This window comes from Dromaius novaehollandiae, chromosome W (genome assembly GCF_036370855.1).
Source record: "Dromaius novaehollandiae isolate bDroNov1 chromosome W, bDroNov1.hap1, whole genome shotgun sequence".
Lineage (NCBI taxonomy): Eukaryota > Metazoa > Chordata > Aves > Casuariiformes > Dromaiidae > Dromaius > Dromaius novaehollandiae.
In genome coordinates, this window is record NC_088130.1 from 41,380,485 (window position 1) to 41,405,745 (window position 25,261).

At 39.8% G+C, this 25,261-nt stretch overlaps 1 long non-coding RNA gene across 2 annotated transcripts in view; it reads left to right on the forward strand.

The window, feature by feature from the left end:
* Positions 1-9,608: 9,608 nt before the first annotated feature.
* The window catches only part of LOC135324286 (uncharacterized), a 37,223-nt gene continuing 21,570 nt past the window's right edge, over positions 9,609-25,261 (forward strand). For both annotated transcript variants that reach the window (XR_010385653.1, XR_010385652.1), the window contains exons 1-2: positions 9,609-9,947; positions 24,329-24,391. This is a non-coding gene — a long non-coding RNA (uncharacterized LOC135324286). The remainder of the gene's footprint in view (positions 9,948-24,328; positions 24,392-25,261) is intronic.

Consider the following 25,261-nt stretch of genomic DNA (forward strand, 5'->3'; position numbering starts at 1 on the left):
CTTGAAGGCATAGACCAGGGATAGGATAGCAGGGGCACACAGCAGAGTTGGTTTTCAGATTATGAATGCTGTAATCACAGGAAGGCATGGGCTTGAAACCTTCTCCAAGAAAACAAGGACGAAGACTTCAGGTAAAAATTAATCCTTTGACTCTGAACTGCAGCATCTCCTTGACAGTTCAAGTGCCAGAGCTTTGTCATAAGATGAGGAGAAGGGCCATGGTAGGACCTGGGCTGGTGGGTAACCTGAACCCCTGATTTGGAGGGAGCAATCCAGCTATCCCCTCAGAGGATATCTCCATGCCATCCGAGGATTTGGTGGCACATTCAGCCCAGCTGAGCTCCAGCCCAGGAACTCTGGAAGCTATTTTGTCATCTGTGACCTCTCTGTATCATTCATAGTGTGTCTCTGCTTAGCTGTCTGAGGAACGTGTCCTGGAGCTTACACTTGCATGAAGACTTCAGTAGGTGAAAATCAGGAATTGCTGTTCCGGTGCTTGCTCTATCATCACTCTTCCACAAACCCATAACAGAAGTCAGGGCTAGCAGAGCATGGGTGACTTCTGGGATCCTTGGGAATCTCACTTTTGTTGCTGCCCTCCTGAATGTGCAAGAAACAGCTTCTGAACATCACATCAAGAGGATTTTTCCTTCTAGGAAAATCTGTAGCAGTTCCAACTATTCCCCTTTTAAAAAAACCTTAAAGGAACTGATCTGGTTTTCTCTCTGTCTTAAAATCAGTAAATAGCCCCAACATTCTCTTCCTCCAAATTCCTCACATGTTCTGTCTTAAAAAAATAGCAGCATTAGCTTTGCTTTGGTTGTGCTTCTTTCTCCTCAACTTTCAGAAGTGAGTCTGTGATTATTGCACGCTGCTCGCTCATTTTTTTCCAGGGAAGAAATACAGCTTTCACTGTATAACTCAGTAATCTGCTTTCTTGCACACTGGCTATGTAATCTTTCATCCTCGTATTATTCCCACACAGTTTACACCATGTATGCAAGATCTATGCAAGTATTTTTAGAATATTTGCATAGATCTATGCAAGTCTGATGATGATATAGCCATTTATACTCTCCAGCCAAAAATGTTAATATCTAGAAATGCCAGTACAACAATAACAGTAACCGTTTTCCCCCCAAAAAAGAAAAAAATTAAGCCCACACAAAACCAAACAATCCACACAAATTACAGTGGTAACATAGAATAGTTAAAAATACAAGCATGCTAGTCTACATATTTACATAGTTACATAATCATATAATCAACACATTTCCTAGTACCAAGCAGATCAATCAATGCAATTCAGTTCATAAAGAAAATTTCTTTACTGCACTAACTAATCCCAGCAGGAGTGCATCTACATGTTAAGCTGATGTACCTTAATATACCTTGGAGTGGTTTCTTTTTACATCTTTGCTATGTCTGACTTACGGTATACAAAATAAACAGATTACCACAGAACTACCACAGAACAAAACAGTAGGTTAAAGTTAAGGTTTAGCATGGTGGCAGCCAATGATGAATGTCTGCAAAGCTAAGGGGAACTGGTTAGCTCTCATGAGACTTTTGTAAGTAATATCTGGACATTATAAATTGTGGATACATTTTTGTAACTAAAACATAGTACTAAATTTGCTTGTTAGTTGAGTTCCATACCTGTATTTAATCAAACTCAGCTATTTGATGACAGATTTGATCTTTATCAGGCAAAAACACTTTTAATTTTGGGATGCATTTATTATCCAATCTGAGAGCATCACCAGTACTCTTTCAAAAAATGTACAGGCAAAAAGTTGAGACCATTGTGCAAGTGACACGCTGTTTGTCCCTGGTATATTACAATGTAACTCCAGCTACAGTTTGTGGGAGTTGCATTAGCACGCACAGGTAAATGAAAACAGTCATTTTGCCCTACTCTAAATAACCTTTTCCAGCCTGCTCTAGGGAGAGCCATGTTCACTCCTCCTTAAATAAAGAATGGTTCCTATTATGTTACTTTGCTATGCATTAGCATGGGGTGGTATTACCACACAGTGACTAACGCTCTTAGTTATACGGTCCATGTTCACACTGTATTATGCTGATTCTTTCTTCCTGTGACAGGCAGCTCTGCACCACCTGGAATCATCCAGGAGGTGATCCAGAGCAGACCTTTAACTAGCTCCTTCTCCTTGCCTTGATCAGCTATGTGTAGACTGTGACCCTTTTTTCTGCAGGGGAGAAACTCTTATTTCTCAGCATCAATTTAACAGTTCTCAGGCACAGAGTGTATCTGAGCACCAAAGGTGTACAAAGGCTCTGAAATCACAGGGCACTTGGATCAAGATTTGGCCTTTAATGACTGATGAGAGGAAACAAGCACTTCTGAAATGTTACCCTAACTCAACGGTAGTCCATCAAGGATTCAGAATAAAATTTTCTGACATAAGTTACATATCGAAATGTTTCAAATAATCAGAAAACTTAACTTGACAGGACCTGCAGCTTGGTAGTATTTGCCTCCTTTTTGTCTTTTGTTAATTTAGCTTATTGTAAACAAAAACTAAGCTTAAGACTACCATTAACTTGTGGAGGTAAAAGAAATGAAAGCAGATAAAGTGCATAAAGCAAGAGGACAAGTTGGGTCTTGGTGAGTTTTATGCATAGCTTTATGAGGTACTGAGCAAAAACGCTTATCCTACAGAAGGACTTTCAGATAGAGGATTGTGCTGGCACTATCGGCAGCCTTTATACTGCAATTTACACTGTAATTTAGACCTGTATCATTAGTGGGATATAAATACAGAATTCAGTTTTTACTGACTTCATTTGCAGACCATATTCACATTTTAGAGAGACACTGAAATGTTAAATCCACACTTCAGATGTTTATTCTTTTTTCTTGTGTATATTCATTAAGCAAGCCACATGCAAAATGGGCATTTGGTGCATTATTTACATAATTTCCTAATATGCAGTGAGCCAAAACATTTTATAAGTTCTGCTATAAGGAGGAAACATTTAAGATTTTGTCCACAGGGGTAACTTTTAAATGCTCTGCCATGATTCATGACTAGGAGACTGGTAGCCACTAAACCAATGAATAAACTGCTGCCCTAACTCAAGGTACTTCCAAAGGTAATAACCGTAAGTTATCGAATTTTCTTCAGCATTTCATCCCTCTAGGCTAAGAGATTTCTTTAATAATTAGACAACATATTATTTTTCAAGAAAAAATATATTTTGAATATTTATTATAATTTAATCTGTTGTTAACTATGTATCCAGATCTCAAAAATCTGCTCATCTTTACCTTCATTGTCAAATATAAGCATTAGACACATTTTAGCCAAACATAAAAATAGCACACCCTCTACATATCATACTTTCATTAGCACTACTGCTAAACATGTAAAAACATGATACGCATTATAAAGCAGCATCAGATTCCAACTTCAGGCAAGGTACTCTCGGGTTAAAACTGGCATCAACACTAACATAAAATCACTCTTACACAAAACATCACAGAGATGGTTATCAACTGCAGTGAAGAAGAAAAACAAAAAGCAAGAAAATTTTAGAAACACACAAATTTCATCTTCATGTATCATGGAACAGTTTGTTTTTCTCAATTGTTTACTCTTCTCTTATATTATTTCTGTTTATTTGTATTACCAAAATATTTTTAGAAAACTGATCCTATACCAGTGAGAGCTCTGGGAGTTTTGTCCCTGACTTTGGTGGAAGCAGTAGTACTGCCCTGCAAAGATGCCTCATGTTTTTACATTTTTGACCACGACTACTCTCTAGAGATATTATCCTTTTTATTAATGGAAAATATTGCACTTTGATGTAAAACCTACACAAGATGCATTTACAGTTACAAGACAGTTAAAATAGAAGTAATTTTGTGTAAAATATGAAACAGATCATAGCTCAAATTAGATTCAGAATGATCCTCAAATTAATTTGAGAAGTTTTGGATACCACCCAGTTACCACAAGGTAATACGCATGGAAGATAAGTTTTATCTACTATTTTGAAGTATCTTTTAAAACACTGGTCTATTATTTACAATGAAATGCATTCTGATGTTTTTACATGGTTTGTATTGAGTTAGGATTTTAAGATTTGGCCTTCACTGCATATACAGCGTTTGCATTATAATTTAAATAGATACAACCATTTTGTTCCAGATACTTTCATTTTATCTGTGTATAAAATCTGTACACCAACTATCTGTGGACTATGACTGTATTGCGCTAACTCCTTCTGTTTATCTTAGCTGTATCTAATGCCCCATCATATTTATTTTGTACAGAACAGTGCTGCACCATGTTTGTGTCTTCAGTCTCATGCAATAATACATTTTCTGTACCTGCCTTATTATTAAGTATGCATAAAACCAACCCTGGAGGACTTGGTTAAATATTCACTATATTAGGGTGTTTGTTATAAGAGGAATTAAAAAGTTAATGCATGAGAATAATGAACAGTGAATGGATATTTATTGTTATTCCAGAGATTATTTCAACATTTACACAGTAGTTTTAAAAGAAATACCAAATAAATGAAAAGATGTGTACTTACAGGCTAACTATTGAGAAAAACAAGAAAAATATGATGACTGTATTCTGGTCAACCTTGTGTGAATTTACTCTTAATTGGTGTTGATGACCAGTTTAAAAGTTCTTGCTGTTAAGACTGTTATAAATGGAGTTATTTTAAAAACACAGTTTGTTAGAGTGAGTTTAGACTGTAACTGGTATATACAAACTAAGAGTACCGAAGACAAACTATCCAACTGAGGTTACCTTTTATTCTCTGTACTGTTATCCTTCCTGTTTACCTTATGTTGGACTAAATTTACAAAAATTTGTCATGGGATCTGTGTGACTAATGACAAGAAAATTAGAATGTTTGCTAGTTCAGTGTCCTGTGTGCAAGCACTAGTGATGCCTACTTGTGTGCATGAAGAGCAAATTCTGCACTCCTATTTATGTGCCCTGCAAACAAAATGGTGGTGAGTGCGTGGAGTTAGAGTACAGGCATTCATTTGTCATTTTCAAAGAAATTTGTGTAGGCAGCCTCCAAAATGCCTCAGAAAATTTAGATGAATGAATGGGTCATCTTAGTAATTGCTGACATTATATACTATATGTGCATACGAGAAACCATGAAATTGTTTAGTCATTCATTTGCAGTTACAAAAATGTTTCTATAGATACAGATTAGAGAAGGAACCCCTGCAAAAGTCTCAGAAGGAATTTTTTCACAATGATGGATGTGTATCTTGGGACCTCATTCAGAAAGAGCTTCAATAAACAGTTTGATTGAATAATTTGTGCCTCTCCAAGAAGATTTAAAAAGTCAAACACAAAAAGTCATTATTTATCTGTAATGTTAAAGCATTATATTATCCACAGATTTTTTAATGGCAGACCTACTGCAGTCAATTGGGACAACAGACTTAAGAGAGCCCAGGGCCCAATCCATCAAGGTGCCAACCACCTCATGTGCAAAGAGCACTACTGGTTCCAACTGAAGTCAAAAGGACTGAAAATATTATCTGTCTTCCAGAGAGCCTGAAGAACTTACAAGGTTATGTACTTAAATAAATGAGTAGTCCTATTAAAATAATTTAATTTTACACATCTGAAGGATTATAGTGGATGGTCCCTTAGCTAACGGTTCATGGGGATAATGTGGTTCCAATAGGAAGGTACATATTAGGATCCTAAAACCAGAATAATTTCCTATCAGTTCTGAGAACCATGGTTTGTATACATATGCCATTTTAAAGTAAGCTTTAAAATGAATATTTAAATGAAAATGAAAAACCTTTTGAAGAAAAATCATGTAATCACAACATGTAATTATTGTGACTTTAATATGTGATTAAAAGTTCCAAGAAAGTATTTAATTATCATCCTCACCACCCAGTCCTACATGTATTGTATATTTGGATGTCCTCTCAGGAGAACCCTGCTTGCAAAATATGCTAGTTTAGCCCTACACTGACTGAGGCTTCTGATGATGACATTTTCAAATTAACTTATTATTTAACTTGCAAGTACTTGAATCCAAACGAGTACAGCACTCAGAGTATTCACATATGCTAATACCTTCCATTTAAGGTCTGGGCAATTAATGTTGGGGAAAAATGCAAGTAACAAGATAAGTTTCACAAAAAGTATCAAATTTTCCATATTCAAATGTATACAGCCATATAATCATTCATCATTTTCCTGAGTCAGTCAGCGATTTTTGAAGCTTTTAAAAATTAGGTAGTCTTTTCATCACTGCTATAGTTTATTATGGTTATAAATTAGGACTGGTGAAAATGTCTTGGCTGTATACCTGAAAACTTGCCCTGAAACACCACTGCTACTGTCTCATCTGTGTCCCACAACTGGCACAGTCAGAAGCATGTGCCAGGTAAATTATTGTAGGAACTCTCACTCCATTCCCCCAAACATAACTGTATTAACTAAAAAGACAAAAAAGGACAGAAAGAGAAATAGGTCACCGTGATCATCTTAGCCAGTAATAGGGTATTTTCTGGAAACTTCACAAGGGGACAGTGAGATTTTTCCTAAAGAGCAGTGGCAGCATCTCTGATTTCTATTTAGGCAGTTTCGAGACATTCAAAACTATCTCAGTGATCTTTCATTTGTATAATCATAATTTTTATTTAAACAAAGCAAGAACATTCATTCATCAGTTCTAATCAAATTAAGATCAGAGGCACTTAAAATGTATCTCTTTGATCACCTTCAAAATAAGGAGGCTTTATATAAATCTGAGGGGTCAAGGGCTAGTATTCACATTCACTCTACCAAACGGCAAAAATATTCTTCACTAGTGTAAGACAAATACTCCTTGATCAACTCTAACATATGCATTCAGGATTTTTTATGGCTAATATAGAAGAAAAGATATATAAATACTGCTTCATTCAAAAAGTTGATCAGGACGAACAGTTTGCTGTCTACAGCACAGCAAGTGAAGCTGATCGTCTTGCTTTGTCCCTCATGAATTGGTTGCCCTCACAGTCCTCATAATACTCCTCCTCACACCTTCTTCTCCAGCACACACACACACACACACACAGGCACATTCATTTCAATATTCATCTTCTCCTTTTCCCTTATTAGGGATGCTGGGGAGGACTGAGCCACTCCTGCATCCTTATTAGATACCAAGAGATTGCTGTAAACAGATTCTCAGTTTAGGCTGAAAATATAAAACACGGCTGGGGCACTAGTATGCTAAGATTAATATGGTTATTGCACAGAAAATACCGTAATTCTTTCAGGGCCATATCCTGCCAGGCACTGAGCCCTTCCCCAGCAACTGGGACTGCTCACTTGGTAAAAGGTACGTGTCCTTTGAGCACTTCCTTAGCATGAGCTGCACTGATAATCAGCACTTTGCAGGACAAAGCTTTTCAGTTCTTAGATTTCCTGGTATGTATGAGGACATTGGTAGAGGTATGCTTGCTTGCTTTCTGGTCACAAATGTTCTGATGCTGCAAAATATAAAATACAAAGTGGATGAGAGGGGGGAAAAGAGCAGTTGCCAGCAGTTTTAAGTGGTACAGTTTTGCATGTTCTGTTTAGCTTCCTCCCTGTTGTCACGACCCTTACGTATGTCCAGGTTATGGCTTTGCTAAAGAGGCCCATTATTTTTAAGAGGACAGCACTGCAAAGGTTTGTGCATGAGTAACATGCATTGTAAGCCATACAAAGAGTTAATCCCCCTTTCAAGAAGCCTTCAGAGAACTCCAATGGCATGAAGCCAATAAAACCAACCTTCCCCCATCCCCGAAACCTCCAAACCCTAAAAATTATGTAGAAGCAACTTCAAGCAACCTTGGTCCAATGTAAGATCAGGGTAAGGAATCAGCTAAAGTTTTCAGATGTATGACAGCAAAGGTGTCAACCTATCTGACTGTTCACATATGTGTGTGTGTATGTGTGTGTTTATACATAAAAATTCCACTCGGTATTTCTCAATTTTGCTCAGTTTCAAGAGGCAAGGAAGGACGTTTTTGGCATCTCTTTGTTCGAAGGACAGCCACCGCAAGAGCAGATGTCTCTGTGTGAACAACATCCCTGACTCTGCCATGCCGCCGTTTCCAAGTAACCCCTGCTACACTCGGAAAGCCAGGACAGCACTGCCACTTTCCCCGCAGAAATCAGAAGGCACAAAACTCACGCAACCGGGGCAGGGCCGGTGCGCCCGCAGGCCGCAGCGGTGCCCCGCGGGGCCGGGGGTGCTCCCGCCGCAGCACCCGCTCAGCACCCCCCACGCCGCACAGGGCACCCCCGCCCCCGGGCGCCCCCCGGGCTCCCCCAGGACGGCCGCCCCCCGGGCCGGGCCGGAGCGGGCCGGGCCGGAGCGGGCGGGCGCGGGCAGGCCGCGGCGTGGCCAGGCGTGTCCGCCGTGCGGCTGGCGGCTGTTTACCGGCGCCAGCGGCGGAGGGAGGTGCGCGCAGCGCGCACAGGGCAAGTTTGATGTTGACAAACTTCTTGTGGCAGCGAGACTGTGTCAGCACAACTTCCAGGAGGATGAGAGAGCAGCTCCTCGCAGGGCCGGCGGGAGGCGGCCGCGGGGACGGAACAGCAAATGCTATTCAGCCCGAGCAGTTTCAAGCCGCCCATGCTGGGGAATTACTGTAGTCTAGCTACGGCTCTTAGCGCTGGCGCTGGCTGTGTGTGCGTGTGCGCGCGCGCGTGTGTGCGTGTGTGTGTGTGTGCGTGTGTGTGCCTGCGCCTGTGTGCGCGCCGAGCGGCAGCCCGCGACCGGCCGCGGCGGGGCCCCGCGCAGCGCGGAGGGCGGCGGAGGCGGCGGGCGGGCGGGCGGGGGCGCCGCGCCGGCGGGGTGGGGGCGGCCCCCGCGGGCCCCCAACTTCCCCGCACCCGAAAACTCCCTCTTTGTTCCCCGGTAGGACTCTCCAAAAAAATGTATGCTCGGGCAGACTGACAGCTGGGGTCAAGAAACAGCTGCTGGAGTTAATGTTTCTTCCTCCCACTTCGTCTGATGGCGGTGCCCTGCCAAGACAAAGTGAGAGCGGGAGCGAGCGCTGCTCCCACCTTCCCCGCGCGGGCGCCGGCCGGGCCTCGGCGCACAGCCCGCGCCAGGCGGCCGCGGAGGCTGCGCGGGGAAGGCCTGGGCCCCGCCGGGCCCGAGGCGGCGCGCAGGCGGGGCCATTGCCCGTCTGTGTGTCTGGAGGCATCTCTTTCTTCCTCTCTCCCGCTCGCCTCCAAAATCTGACAGGCATAGGAAAAAATTGCATTTGTTTGCAGGGGCTGATTCACACTGCGGATCGTTATCCAGCAAGGGCTGCCAAAAAGTCAGCTTGTTTGCTAGCGGCTGGCCCGAGCCGCGAAGTTGCTGCCCGAATCCGGATCCGCGCCGCCTCGAAGTTTGGGGCGGCCGGGTCCGGGCTTTGGGGGCGGCCGGCGGCGGCGGCGGCGGCCCCTGCGCTGACCCCGGCCTGGCGCGGACATTCCTCCCCCGCCGGCGCCCGGCCGCTGCCGCCCCGCCCCGCCCCGCGGGCGGCAACGGCTCCGCGCGCCTCGGGCCGGGCCGCCCCCACCCCACCCCCCACCCCCGCCGTGCCGCTGCCCGTGGCGCGGTGGGACAGGTGCCAGCGATGCTCTCTGCCGGCGAGGTTGCCTCACGGCCGCCACCCCCAGCAGGGCTGCGGGGGGAAGGCAGCAGGGCCCTTCCCGTAAAGGGCGGCGGAGGGTTTGTCCCCAGGGACTTGGCGAGGACGCGGGTGCTCCGTGAGGCCTCAGCACACGCTGAGCCTCGCTCCCAGTGCGACGCGAGGCCCCTTCTCACACGGATCACTGCCCCCAGGCTCAGCCCCGTGCTGCGCGGGCCCGGCTCACCGGAGCCTGGAGAGCAAGCGCTGTACGCTGGGCTCCTTCGCCAGGGCCAGATCCTACCCCCAAGTAAGTCAGCTCAGAGTTTCTCTGAATCTGGTGGACCTGGAGGTGGTTTGCGTTTAGATGCACTGCCGGGCTGGTCCTCCTTGGAGGCCCAGTAGTCCAGGTTTCAAAAATAGTATTTTAAATACGTACTCGGAGGTTATTTGAATTCTGAAAAATGTTCGATGCCTAGCAATGGCCACTGACTCAGCTGCTCACCACTTTTGAAAACCAGGCTCCTAAGTAAGTACGTAAGAACCTATCTTTGAGCACTTTTTTTTTTAAATGTTGGGCAGTATTTCATGTCAGAGAATAGTAACATTGAGTCATTCTGTTTTTCCCACTAAAGACTAGACAGCCCCTCCACTCACATTTTATGCATGTCAGATCAGTCCCGCTATCTACAGAGTTACGGTTGCCATTAACTGCAGTATCTTGATACTTCACCATCGCATCAGCCATTGCTTAATGTCTTGACACATTTTACTGTGTTGTGAGACAGCTTCGTCATGTGAAGGTGTTGCATTGACCCCTATAGATCTTTAGAATACTTATTTATTCACCATTGCCACACAGATATCTATTCATAAATGAAATAAATACATTGTGAGTACTATTGACATCCTGCAAACATAGCTTGTGAGAGCCTCATTAAAATCAGAGCTGTCCAGTAAGCCCTGCTGCCTCCTGGCTAGTTGGCCTATTTCTTTTCTTCCCTAATTCCCTGTCCAGGATAGTTCACTATTCCAGCCTATTGCTTTATATCATTCTGTGAACTCCGCTCCGTCTGCTGCTTTTTCCAGGCAGGTCCACTTTGCTCTTTCAGCTGTATTCTCCACACAGCTCTGTGCCCAACTCGACTACTTGCTGCTAATTAATGCCTGAGTTTTTTGCTATTGAAAAAAGATAACACTTTGATTGGATACACACACATGCACATATACCAACATTAACTCTTCTGTTTCTGAAGAATAAATGACATGAAATCCAGATGTTGAATGATCAGTTAGAAAATTCCCGTTGACTTCAGTGAGATCAAGATTTCACATGTGGTACCCAGAACTTTGTACCTTTAACATTGACCCATCGAATAGTAATTTCTATTTATCCTAATTTACCCTTCCTGTTTAATTCCATATTTCTGATGAGACACCTCCACTTACTTCATTTGCTCTGAGGGCTTTTCTCAGCCAAATCTTTGCTACCGCAACCTATACAAAACCGAATTTTCATTTTTCTTTTTTCAAGTTTTTCTACAACCTCAGAAGAATTAACACCTTTGATCTTGCTATTTAGAGACTTTTGTTTCAAACACGCAAGTTGCAGTTCATGACAATTAGATCCTTGAGTTTTGCTACAGTCTTCCTTTTTCATGCAAAGTAGCTTCCAAGTATTAGCCACTATATGTCCAGATTTTTCTCTGGTTTAAATAACATGGAACATAGAACAATAGGTAGAGGGTAAATCAAGGAGGGATTTAGTCTAGAAGCTCCACGAGGCTCTAAACTATGTTCTCCAAATGTCCCAAACGTCATGAAGAAAAAACATCCACTTCTAAGGCGTAGTGGGGCAGCACAGTGATTTAGCACATCAAAAACCTGAGTTTGAGAATTTGCTTCTACGTCAAATAGGAGGAGGAGAGAAAGAGTGTTTTCATCCTAAGGCAGAGGAGAGACCAGCTATGACATGTACTGTTTTAATTTTACATTTGGAGAAGCTGTTAGCAGTGTCTTTTTGATAATCCTGGAAGTAGCCAGTTGTCGTACAGAAGCCTGCAGAGTAGTCTGTGCAAGCATCTCCATTTGCAGGGTAAGAAGGGAATTTATGAGGAGTTGGTGCACTTCCTGTATGCAGTCCTAATGCCTGAAGCCAAATAATTTTTCATGTTACACCTTTAGAAACTTGCACAACGTAACTGAAAAGTGAATCTTTGCCTTTTGGGGTCCTTATTTTAATGCTTGTCTGAGCCTTATAAGTTATTCATAACTAAAAATCAGTCATTTTAAGATTTACTTCCAAAAAGTATGTGATCTTGTTGATGCACTGGCAGGAGCCAGGCAGCATTTTGGACAGTTATGTCTGCATAAAGATTGCTCGGTGCAGTTCAGTCCTCAGTTGGTATGCCACAGCTGATCCCATTGTTTGTTGCTGAAAAAAGATTGAGAGCTTCTGTTCGCAATGTCTGATACATAAGAACAGTGGAACAGTCAATGAAAGTGAAAGTTTACAAATTCACTACCAATAAAAGAAAATATTACATCAAACCACATGATTTTAGACAAAGGAACTCATTGCCACTATAGATAATTGAGGTCAAGAACTTCCCAAGATGCAAAGAAAAAAGCTCCTACCTTTTACATGGATAACAAGAATATTCAAATCTGTAACAGTTAAACTAAAACAAATATGTACAGAAGAAGATACAAAACCTGAGGTTCCAGATCCTTAGTCAATCTGAAAATAAGCACGTGAGATAAAGATAGATACTAGGCAGATTATGACACACCTTTACTGAGGATTCCTTGAACTTTTGTTTGAAAGATCTGATTCTAGCTCTTACTGAGACAGATTAAAGAGCTGAAGAGAATAGATCTTATCACTAAATGTACACCTATGTCTGTTTTGAACTAAAAAGAGATTGCAAATTAATGAGTTGTTTCAAGCAATGTGTGGCCATGTGGCCAGTGTGTAGCATTCTCACTTCCACTGTGACACTTTGTTAAGCATGAATACCTTAGGATTTAGGCACATGAAGAAGTTACCGCACAGTAAGCTGGGTGTGAATTTACAACTCCTGTGGTGGAACTGCCTCTATGTGTGCATAATGTGAGGGGTAAGCTACCTTGGATTACTTCACTGTTATCCCTGAGTGGAGGTGTGCACACAAGCTGTTACCGTGGAGCAGGTAACACACTAAATTCACGGTTTCACTTTACCCTGTGTTCAGGTCCAGGACAAGGTTCTTCAACCCTACTGAAGTGTCAGAGATGCAGACACCTACCACACTTTGCGTAAGGCTGCTGAAGAGAAGAGGCAATGAGTGACCTGCTTTAATTCCTCCCGCTGAAGGACAAAGTAGATAGCCAGGGAAGTCAACCCATTGAACTGGGCAAACAAAGCCATGGTAGCCAGAACTGCTGTTATGGAGCAGGTGGGAGTATCTTTCTAATTCCTATCCATGTTTTTACCAAGGGAAGAACAAAAACAGAGAAACGATAACCTAGTGGTAACTTGACAGTGCATTTTTCAGTATATCTCACTGTGCTGCTCAGATTTACCCCATTGTAGGCAGCAGAAATACACATTTTAGGACACTTCCAAATTCAGCCTGTGTAGATGACTGTTACAGGGCACAAGGTTGTTGCTTATCATATCCATTTAGTCATTACTGAGATTTTTGCTGTGATTATGAAAGTTGGGGTTACAACTTGTATCAGTACGCTAAACTAATGCTGTGTGCCGAATGCCACAGTAAATCTTCACCAAGTCAAAACTTGCTCTGATATCCATAGGAGATCTGTCTCCCACTAGCTTTGGTTCTACAGTTTCATCAAGTGATCTGAAGTTTCATTAGTACATTAGGACACAAATTAGTGGACTCAGTCTTCAGCATTGACTGATGCAGCAAGGAGGTCACAGCTGGCCATATGATATTTATTCCCTCCATTATCATAGGGTTGTCCCCAAGAAAAGATAGGCATAACTGATATTTAAGTGATGCAGATTAATTGTGCCCACTGATTGAATGGAGATAGTTGAAAAATTTTAAAAAGCACCTAAGGAACTTAAGCACTTTATGACACTATCACATGTATTTCTTCAGTGCAGCCCTCCTCATTCCCAGCCCTTGTTCCTGTAGCGCCCGCTGCATTGTGCTGGCACAGCTGTTTGTTTGGCTGTGGGTGGCCCAGGGGTGGGGAAAAGCAGCTGGAGGGGTGGGAGAGCTGCTTACACCGACTTAAACAGCTCTGCCATCAAGTGTGTAATCATGGCCTAAGATCCGCCGAAGTTGCTTAGAAGGCTAGACCATCCAATTTTCAGAACTCAACTGAATCGCTCCGGTATTTTTTTGTACATTAGGTAGGCGGTAACTGTAGTATTTCAGATGCCATTGTATGCTAATTGTTGGTAAATGTTGTCTTATTCATGGTGACTGCTCTGTATCAGTTTTCATTAGAAATGTAACATAAACTGGAAGCATAGAAAAACAGCAACAGCAGCAATTATGCGTGTGATCATCACAGAGAGTTTCAGAATCTTGCCTCAATAAAGCCTGAGCACAGAGAAAGCAAATTCTTCCACATGAATTTGGTTTACTTTACTAAATGACGGCAATTATCAGTGACATTAAAATATATTATTTTGGTATTTTTCACATAATTCTGTGACAGTGAGGATTCTGCATTAAAAACATCATCTTCTGCTAATCTTAAAAGCATTATCGTACCCTAGATAGTAATGTTCTGGAAAAATCTCAGAATATAGGACCCTTTCCCCAAAATTGTTAGAAAATTTTCTGAGAAGCTTCCAAAGCCAATCTCTATCATCTAAAGGAAAAAAAGAAATTAATTAATAAAAGTTCCTCTTAATATTTGATCCAGAGAAAGTGCTTAAGGGGCTTTTCAGAAGACAACGATTCTCATGCAGCTGATGATTCAATAGAATCAAAATACGCTTTTTTTCTTTCTTTAAAAACATCTGGTAGAAAATCTGCTTTCACAAGATGCTGAAAGGCTCTCTTAAATCCCCCCAAATTCTTCCTAATAGCTTCTCTAAGTATCTGTAGAGCTGCAGTAACTCAGGAAATTTTGATATTATTAAATTGCAGAAATTGTCACATTTTTAATTATTTCCTCAAAACTGGGCCTTATTTTAACAAGCATTTCAAAAAACCCCTTTCAAGTTAGCCCCAAGGTCATCCTTCTATTTTACAATTTTTTTCAGTAGAGTTCTCGATGATTCTAGGAAAATTACATTATGTTAAAGGAGTCTTTTTGATTATCTGTCTTTGCAAATATCAGAAAAATGAAAGAAAAAAGCCTTACCCATCTTTTTAAAAAGCACAGAAAACTCAGTGTTGGAATATGTTTTTTTACATGCTTGATGATAATGTTGATCAGGTCAGAATACAGCCGCTGACGTGCCATTTTGAGTCAATGATGTGGACTGCTTTCAGAGGTCTAAGTGAGTTATTTAAGAGTTCCCCAGTTTTCAGTTACACTAGAATTCAAGTGCATTTTTATCTTCTTCCTGGTTCCAGCCTACATCTGTACTATTTTCCATACTTGGTCTAGGTCTGTATTAGTCTGGGGTTTACGCATACTCTTAAGTCCTGATCCTTTATGAAGCCTGAACTTCAGCTCACCACTATGCCTCTAGTCTTGAAAAAGCCAGATGGCTCTGTGTGCAGAGGAACTCACGTACAGGTGCAAAATGGCTCACACTTGAACTCTGATTCTACAGTGAGTACTGATGCATGACATGAATTGCATGGCTGTGAGACGTAAGCCCAAAGTCAAGCATGACTGTGCAAGGCAAGATAGTAACCAGACTGTGCAGCGCTCAGATTTGAGGCCTAGTGCTTCAACCCATCTTCAGGGAAATCCCACACCTCCTTCTTTCAGTCATGGTCAGTACTTGAACTTCAACCAAACAGGTACTTAAATTTTTTCCTTCTGCCATAATAATATACATGAGTCAGTCAAGAATTGCTTACTTAGCAGTGGAATAAAGTATTTGGGGAAGAAAGGCCTCCAAAAGAGTATTTTACATACATATTTATCTTATCCAAATCTCTGTCCTTCCTGACTGTAAGCCACATGTTCCCCCATGTCTCAGTCTTGTTCCCTCAAACAAGTACCTTCTTCCATGTGAAGACCTTTTTTAAGCCTGCCAAAGGTTGTTTGATCTCTTGTTTTAGCCAGCCCTTTCCTTTCTTGCTTCAAACCACTTGTGGGTTAGCTGGAAAGAAGGAACAGTCTTTAAAATTCATTGTCCTGGTTTATCATTGTTAATTGTGATGGCACAGGTATGCAACCATAGTTAGGAGGACATTAAATTAGATATAATGATAATTTGTGAGAAGAGTCCACATGTGTTAGAAAAAAATGCAGATCGGGTCAAAAGCCTAAAAGTAAGATAGGTAGAGATATACATAATAGGGTTATAAGAGGGACAAGGAGGAGGACAAGGCAATCTACTCAATTTCTTACAGTTCGGTATAGCAAAAAGTGTGGGGATTAACAGGAAGAGCTGATAGTCTTAGTACACCATCAAAATTATAACTCAATTGGCATAACAGACACTTGTTTGAGTAATTTACATGACAAGAATTTCAATATGGAAGGGTATAACTTGTGGAAGGAATATGGAAGGGTGGTGTTTTCTTGCATATCAAGAATATACAATTTTTCTAATGTCCAGGGTGTGAAAGAAGATAGATAGGTTGTAAATTCATGGGTGAAAGTAATAGGAAAAAAATGAGGGTGCTGTGACAGTATAGGTTTTTGTAGGCCACTGAACCAGGAAGATGAAAAGAATGATGTTTTTGTAAACTGATATAGGATCGTATGAAAGCTCCAGACTTGGTGAAATGCAGGAATTTAACTGCTCAGGACATCTGTTAGGAAACCAGAGAAATAGGAGACAAACCAGCAAATTCTAGGAGTGTGCTGGAAACAAACTCTTAGAATTTTGGAAAAAGAGATGGCTCCTAGATTTGATTCAAACCAACTAGATGGAACTGATTGAGAATGAGGTGGTGTAAAGCAACTTGGGCATTAAATGTCAGAGTTCCTAATCCTTAAGCAAGGAAGGAAAAATAAAAACAGTGGACCTCAAGAACTAATTCAATAAATTCACAGAATTGTAAAGATAAATTTTCTGGGAAACAAATCTAAGAGATTCAGTAGATTTGATAGTTCCTTATAAATTTATATTAAAGGCAGAAGCGTAAACTCTTCTCATGCAGAAGCATGTTAAAAAAACAATGTAGCTAAATCATGAGCTTTTCAATGACTTAGAAAAGAAGAGTACAGGAAGTTGGAAACTTGGCCAGATTACAAAAAATAAGTATAAAAACGTGGGGATGAATCCAAAAGGTTGAGACAAAAAATGAAATACAACTAAAAATAAATATAAAGGATAACAGGAAAGTATTCTAAAAGTGTTGTAGCCGGAAGAAGAAAGCCATGGAAAGAGTTGGTCTACTTCTAAAAAGGAAGAGAAAGATTCTGATACTGAAAAGGCCCATGCTTTTTTGTTTCCATCTTAACAACAATACCAAAACCTATGATCAGACAAGAAAAATTACCAATACCAAAGACAAAGGGGTAAGAACTGAGATTAAAATTGGGAGAGAAAAAATCTTGGATACTTGAATAGCGCTAGATGTATCCAAATAAGCCTGGAGTATTTTGAGATCCAGCTGCGGCTGTCTTTATTTCTTAAAGAGCATGAAAGATGGCTGAGGCTGCAGAACACTGAGAAGGGGCAAACATATTACCTATATTTATAAATGAGAGAAGAGAAACTCTTGAAAGATCAGTCATCGTAATGTCAATCCTGGACCAATTAATTAAACTATTTACATGCCTCTAAAAGACAACAAAGAGATAAGTAGCAGCCAACATGAATTTGTCAAGAGCAAATCATGTCAAACCAATCTAATTTTCTTCTATGACAGAGTAACAGGCATTAAGAATAGGAAGAAGCAGTAGGCATCATACGTGGTTGACTTCAGTAGGTTTTTGGCACTATATCATATAATACTCATACACAACATAGAGAAACGGTTACATGAAACTACTATTATGTGGTAAACAACTGAGAGAAAATATATTTTCAGACCATGGGTATCAGAGGTTCATTTTCAAATTAGAGCTACATATCAAATGGGGTTTCACATGGGTCTGTTCCGGTCAAATACTATTTAACAATTTTAGTAATTACCTAGATGACAGAAAAGAAAATATTTCTTAAATCTGAAGATAACAGCAAGTGTAGGGGGGCGGCAGTCATGTTCAAGGACAGGCTTAGAATTCAAAAATTTTTGATGGATTAGAAAAATAATGTGAAAAAGAGGATGAAACTCAACAAGGACAACTGTAAAGTTTCACATTTGGGCAGTAGTAATCAGTTTTGCAAATACAGGATAGGAAGGACAGGCTTTATACTGCAGAAAGAAATACTAGAGTTATAGTAAATCAAAGTTTAACAAGGGTTAACATCAGGCTCTCACAAAAAAGATAGACGTAATTCAGATGTGTATATTTGGGAGCACCGTCTCTAAGACTTGAGAAGTAATCCTTCTGCTTTACCCAGTGCTGATAAGGCCTCTGCTGGTATATTCTATATAGGCGTTTGCTCACAGTTCAAGAACTAATTAGAGAAGAGCAACAAGAATAAGGTCTAGAAAACATCATCTATGAGGGAAGAGTGAAGGAAATGGGGCTGCATGGGCTGTATAGGAGAAGGTGGAGAGAAACTTTATAAGAGGCTTAAAAAGCCTTAAAAGTAGCTGCAAAAGAAAGGCAATGCATTCTCTTCCATGTTCACTGGCAGATTAAATTGCAGTTAGGGAGATACTGTTTAGATATTAGGAAATCTTTCTAACAGTAAGGCTAGTGAAACACTGGAATACATAGCTTAGGACCAAGTCTTCATCACTGGAGTTTTCTGAGATCAGGTTAGACAAACATCTGTGCAGAATGATGTCCCTAGAACTGAATCTGCACTGAAGCAGTGGCATGGACTAGAAGATATTCCAGATATTTCTCATGATTCGTCTGATTTAACAACTTTAAAGTATTATGGAAGAGGTGGAGTTAGTTAATCCAATTTATCCTTAGCTGGCTATATTTTCAGTCATTTTCCTTTGGTTTGAACTAATATAGTCATAAAATATTAGAATAACCAGCTCAACATACAAGAGCTACTGCAAAGCATCTTCAAATCTGTCACATCCCTATGAATGATGCAAGTTAAAATGTAAGAAGTTGTATACTCATTTTGCCCCTTACATGGGTTCTGAGGTTTTAATAAATTTACCTGAACAAAGGCAGCACACATTTAATCTAGTTATGTTAGTCTCATATGAGTGCTGCAGATCTCTACAGCTACTTCTCATTGACTGTGGTACATGTATTAATGAATAAAAAATTGATGAGCTATAGCCCTTCTTCCTTGCTTCCTTTCCCTCCTCTCATCAATGACTCAGCCAGTGAGCTAATAGAAACTTTACTAGGCAACAGAAGCTTTCACAGAAGCAACCACCAGCATGTTGCAGAGGCTAGAAACATATGGATATGAAGTGCTGAAAAAAGTTCCCAGGGGCTAGGAGTGGAACTCACTGAAGGACTAAAGCATGTTAACTGTTAAGAAATTGATTTTTTAATATTCAGTATTTGTGATGCTCAACTCATGATGAGTGGGAGCCAGCATTAAAATACTTTTGATCATTAGCATCTGAAAACAACATTTAACTTGTGTTATATGTGCAAAGCCATAAGCAAAAAATATTTGATTTGTTGCCTTTCTTGAATCAGGTGGTAGCAAAAGTATGGAATCCTGAAGGTTGTGTCTGTGAGGAGAGAAGCAGATGAGGGAGCTGGTAACTCTGATAATCTGGTTTATTTACCAAGAGTGTACACAGGATGAATGAAAAAAAGATCACTTCTTCCCTTTTTCTTTGCACTGTTCTACATGTACCCTTGATACTGTGCCTGGTGCTTCCTTGCTCTTAGCTTCCCTGTTTTTTTGCCCACTGCATTCATAGATATGAAAACAAACATCAAAGAAATCTCCAATTCAATTAATGTCTAACCTCCATACCCCTCTGTGTTATATATAAAAGGCCCAATAGGCAACACAGTGTAGTCTTATTTCCTGTGTTCTCCATAGTGGCCTTTATTGTTTAAATTAGCTGATTGCACAAAGTCCTTAGCAGTTTCTTTACATTTACACTGCACAGAAGATGCCTGTTAAAGTGACCAGTTTTAACTATGTTTAAATCAACATAACGGACATGTCCAACAACTATTCACCACACTAAGTAAAAAAAGTGTTGGGAATTGTACAGGTTAAGGCAAATATACCTAGGCTGTTCACCATAGGCCTGATCCAAAGCTCACTAAAGTCAGTGGAAATACTGTCACTGATGTCAGTGGGCTTTGGATCAGGACCAAGGCTACTCCAGTCTTTACTCAGATCTTACTCTGGCAATTCTCCCATTGAAGTCAATGAGGTTATTCCCTGGTATAATAGAGCTCACTGTCAGGAAGATTTTAATGATATTCAACCTACATTTTCCATGTCTTAGTATCACCCCATTACTCCTAGTTATATCTCATTATCTTCTTCCTTTCAGGGACCCAATCCTAACCTCCTTAGTCAGGCAAAACTCCCACTGACTTCGATTATGGAAGCAGGATCTCACTGTGATCTTTACTATTTGGAGGCTGCTGTAATGCCCCCCCATGATGTCATCATACAGGCAAACCATGCATGGTATTTTTGCTTGTGAAGACTGCAGTATTGAGCCTATGGCAATACTGAAGAGGAGAGAAAAATGAAAAGATTTTTCAGTACAATTTCAAGACATACAGCAATATGAATTTTTAAGTAACATTTGATCTTATAAAAACACTTTATCATCTTTCCATCAGACGTACATCCTCACAGCTATATAAAATCTGTAGTAAAATTATTGTGAGTAGTTTCTTTGATTAAGAACTCAACATTTGTGGTTTAGAATAGCTTTATAATTTGCTGTGGACAAGACAGATAACGTGATACCTCTTTCTCAACAATCATTTATTATGTATAATATGGCCTTTCTGGATGGTTGGATTGGAACATGTCCTAAATTATCAGAAGTTAAAAATTTCTTATATATCCTAAAAAAGGTAATTTTCTATAAATTTGTATTAAAGCTTAGATTTTATTTAGAATTAAGACATCGTATATCTCCAATTGTCTTCATGCAAATAAACTTTTGCACACTTATAACTGTATTAGTTTTAAAGGTTAAGCTGAAGTAGTAGAATCTCATTAGTTTCTCCTCTCAGTGCGTGATGAGCCAGAGCCGTGCTCTGAGAAAAGTATACAGAGTCCCTTCCCCTCCATATAGTCACTAAACAAAAGGCAAGCAAGACAGGGGACACTACCAAGGCAACCTGGTTAACGTGGTACCTGTGGCTAATGGGCTAAAACAATATAGCATGTCAGGGTAATGCAACACCAAGCCCCAAATCCCCTGGATAGATATCATAGTCAGTAGTAATTTTGCAGTTTGTAAAATCCTTGGAGTAAGAACCCTCTTTTCATTTGCGTTTTTACAGCACTGGGCACTGAATGATTGCAATTTTATGGTAGTACAGTAGCACTCATGATAATAATAATAAATACTAATACTAATTGAAAGGGTGTGTGGACATTTTACAGTACTTAACAAATACTCCAAAATATGTTACCATCCCTGATACTGCATGCTTCCCTATTCTGCTCTGGAGAAACAGTATGAATCCTTCCAGCATGGATATTCAGGACTCTCTAGTACGGGCATGATTTTGCCCACTAGGGATATCAACTATGCCCAACAGCTATGGCAAATCATTTTTTCTCTACATGCTAGATTTCCCTACTTTCTATCACATACTAGTAATTAGTCCCTGTAGATGTACATGCGTATTCCCTTTGCTATTAGTCATTCATTTTTTAGTAACTGCCCAGACATCATGTAGATTAAATATGTAAAACATTATTGCATGCTCTGTGTTCCTCACTGTTGTCCTTATTTGCCCCACCCACTCTAATATTATGCTAGTGTACAACAAATGGAGATACTGCTCTCAGATGACAGTCCAAACCTATTTCTCTAGTAAGATCAATCCAAACACTCCAGTGCCTGTGCACTTAAGGAATTCCTCAGGAATGTTACACTGAAATTCGGCATATTCAAGAGGTGTTTACTCAGCCACTGAGTATTCTAGTCCATCTCTCCTTTACAGATACGAGGAAGCACAAATAACTGAGATACAGAACATATGCTACAGAATGACTTGAAGTGTGCATCCACATTATCATTTTTAATTCTGACTAGTTTGCTTTTGAAGTGAATCTTCCAGTTCTCCTAATTTACCATTCTTTTGTTTGCATCATGAAGCATGCAAATTGGATTCCTTTCAGATTAAGCTAAACAGAAAGATGCACCCTAAGAGCCCATCCAGTTTTTTTCAGTGGACCATTCAGTCAGTAGGACCAGACTAGAGTTAGTCTGAGGTAAAGACCCCAGAATACTAGTGTGGACATCGGGTCCTCAGCACCAACTCTGTTGCTCTGTAGATCTACTTCATTGCACCGCACTGTTCGCTAATAGAGACATAGCTTAAGTTGTTCATTTCAAAGAGAACCGTCCTGTCGTGTCCTTTCCATTATTTCTTTTCCACCTAGTCTCCTGGTATCTAACCTGATCTTTCTTTGACCACATAGTGATGATGCAGCTTTTTCAATAAACAAATTAGACAAAAAGTTGGTAGATAAGGCAAAAATGTGGGTTGCCAGAGTCTAGACACTGCTGTAGCTTGTTTACAGAACCTCTCTAGAAAGAGAATAGGATCAAATTCACCACTCAAGATTGGATATCCTGCATAAGAAGGGCAATATTAACTTGTTCAGAAACAGCGTCAGCTTGGATGTTGAGCTCTCTCCAGCATTTAATTTTAAGTAGTGAAATGAGACAGTCGTATTAATTCATTGTGTGTATATCTATTACTTATTATAGCTACACTCTTTCAGAAAGTCATGTATTAAAAAAGTCCAGTTAAATTCAGACATGTTTGAAAAGTATCTGATTTTGCAATCAGCATGATATGAATACCATTTTCATCTGATATTATATGAGTTTCGTAGAAAGATAGATGCTAGAGTGGCAGCATCTCTTATTTCCATTAATCTTCTTTTCCTCATTAATAACTGACCTGGAGCAGTAAAAGCCACTCACGAATTCAAGCAAATAAAACAATCTGCTTTTCTAGGCCTAGTGTTTTTTGCTGCATTGAGCCTTAACAGAGTAAGCAGCAACATGTCTGCTGGAAACTATTTACCACTCCACAGACAACAGCTTTTTACTGCATTTCTTTAGTTTCACCCTCTTAGGCACTCCAGCCCTAGTACAATCACCTGGTCCACATATACTAAAAACTCTGTTCATATTCTGATCCTGGAAAATTAACAAAAAGCATATAAAAAAAACCAAGCACAGTAGAACAAAGATGATAAACGTGTATGTTTAGCATAACAGATCCCAATATCATTATCTCCTGAATATTCTTTCCAATTCAGGTCGATTTTGTACATCTCAGCTGTGAGGACATACCTGGTGAAACCAAAATGCTACAGTGAAGAAACAATGCACAAGAAATGTTTATAATGTAATATGAAAATAGTGTGTGGGGTTTTAATACACTGTAATAGGCAACACAGAATTTTTTAGTGAAAAGATCATTTGGCATTAAAATTGTGCAGTATTTAATGTAATGTATGTAATGTAATTTTGATAATGACAGCAAAATACTATTCCTGTAATGCAAGCTAATCATAAACTTTAATAATTTTTCTCATTCAAATGAAGTATGTAATATATCTGAATACTGTAACTATTATACATTTTAAAAGAACTCTGATATGGACTGCTATTAAATATTATTATATTTCAAATATATAACAAAACCTAGTGGAGTCACAGTATAAACATATTTAAATGCCATGTTGCATTTATTTGGAAAATAATGAATCCTGTGGGAGCAAGTCAAATTTTTTCTTCCAGACAGTTTTATTACAGATTTTTAAAGAGCTGAACCTTAGGAACTCTTTCCCCATGTTTAGTTGAAAACTGAAACTGTGATGGGTTTTGACCTTCCAAAGATAAACATTAATTCGCATGGATACTTAGTGTTCGCATTGCTTCTTGCATTGTTTTATCAGGCTTCTGAAACAAAGGGGGGTTAATCTGTTAAGGATCTGTTCAGAGTGAAATTGCACTAATGTTAAAAGCACTGTTTTGTTTGTGACATCCACACATTTGCTGTTTGCGCAAAATGTAATGTTGTACTGATCATATAATATCTTAAAGGAATTTTGATACACAAACTGGTTAGAATGAAAGGAGTGTTCAGAGTAATTGTGCAAGTTAGTTCAGTCAGTTTTTAATATGGAATATTGTTGCCTTTTTTTTCTCCTTAGGGTGCTTTGCTCCTCTTCTACACTGGAGAGTTGCACTCATATGCACCATGAGCAGAACAGACTCCATTGTGTGGCTTGTACAGTTCCCACAGTAGGCTATGTAATCTGGGGCACTGCAAAGCATACTTTGATGTTTTTAACTTATGGTGCTTTTCTCTTTACAGCTGGCAAGTGGAGTGGTGCAGATAAGTCTGTACCACATCATGGGGATCTTTATGTAAACTGAGGTGAGTGTTAGATAGATTATGACTTGCATTGTGCCCCCTTTGATCTGTGCATATATTCCTAGTTGATCCCTGCACAACACATTCAGCCATGTACTGAGCAATTCTTTCTTCTTTGTCTAAGGCTGCCAGATACTACATTGGACATTCTCTTATGTTTTTTCAAATGTATGTTTAGAGTTGAAAATATATAATGTTCCGTTATGCTGCTATATTTCATTTGCAAAGATATGTTTTATATACTGTAAATTTTACTTCTTACCAAAAATACATTATCCTGGAAGCAAACTGAGTCAAATGTTCTCAGTGTGCCTGTAATTTCTTTGCAATTGTGTGAGGTGTGAAAATTCACTTGACTGTTCTTAGTGAAAGATCTGAAGGGTAGAAGATAGAAATTGTTTTACTTCTGCCAAGCAAACATGGAGAAGTATAGATTATGTATATCATTTCTGGAGAGAAGATGGAGGAGATGTAGTTCCAAAAGATATGCTCAGTCTCAAAGAAAAAGAAAGGGACCTAGGACAAGTATTTTCATTTTTTTCATTACATATATATATATATATGGTAAAAGTTTATTAGAACAAAGGATAAGATAAATGGTCAAATAAGCTAAATTAAAGATTTAGATGATAAAAAGATGTAGAATGCCCCAGGTACAAACTTCTCAAAACATGGGATTTCTACACTTCATGATAGAAACCAGAAATGACCTTTTATGGAGTGGATAAAAGGTTTTTTTGGCTTTTTTTTAAGTGGATTTGAGGAAATTTTTACTCTTCTTTTGAAAATCGTGTTCTACTCATAAAAGCAGGCATTAGATTTCATGATACTACATTTAGTCATGAACTAAATGTGAGGCTTACAAGAAAATAT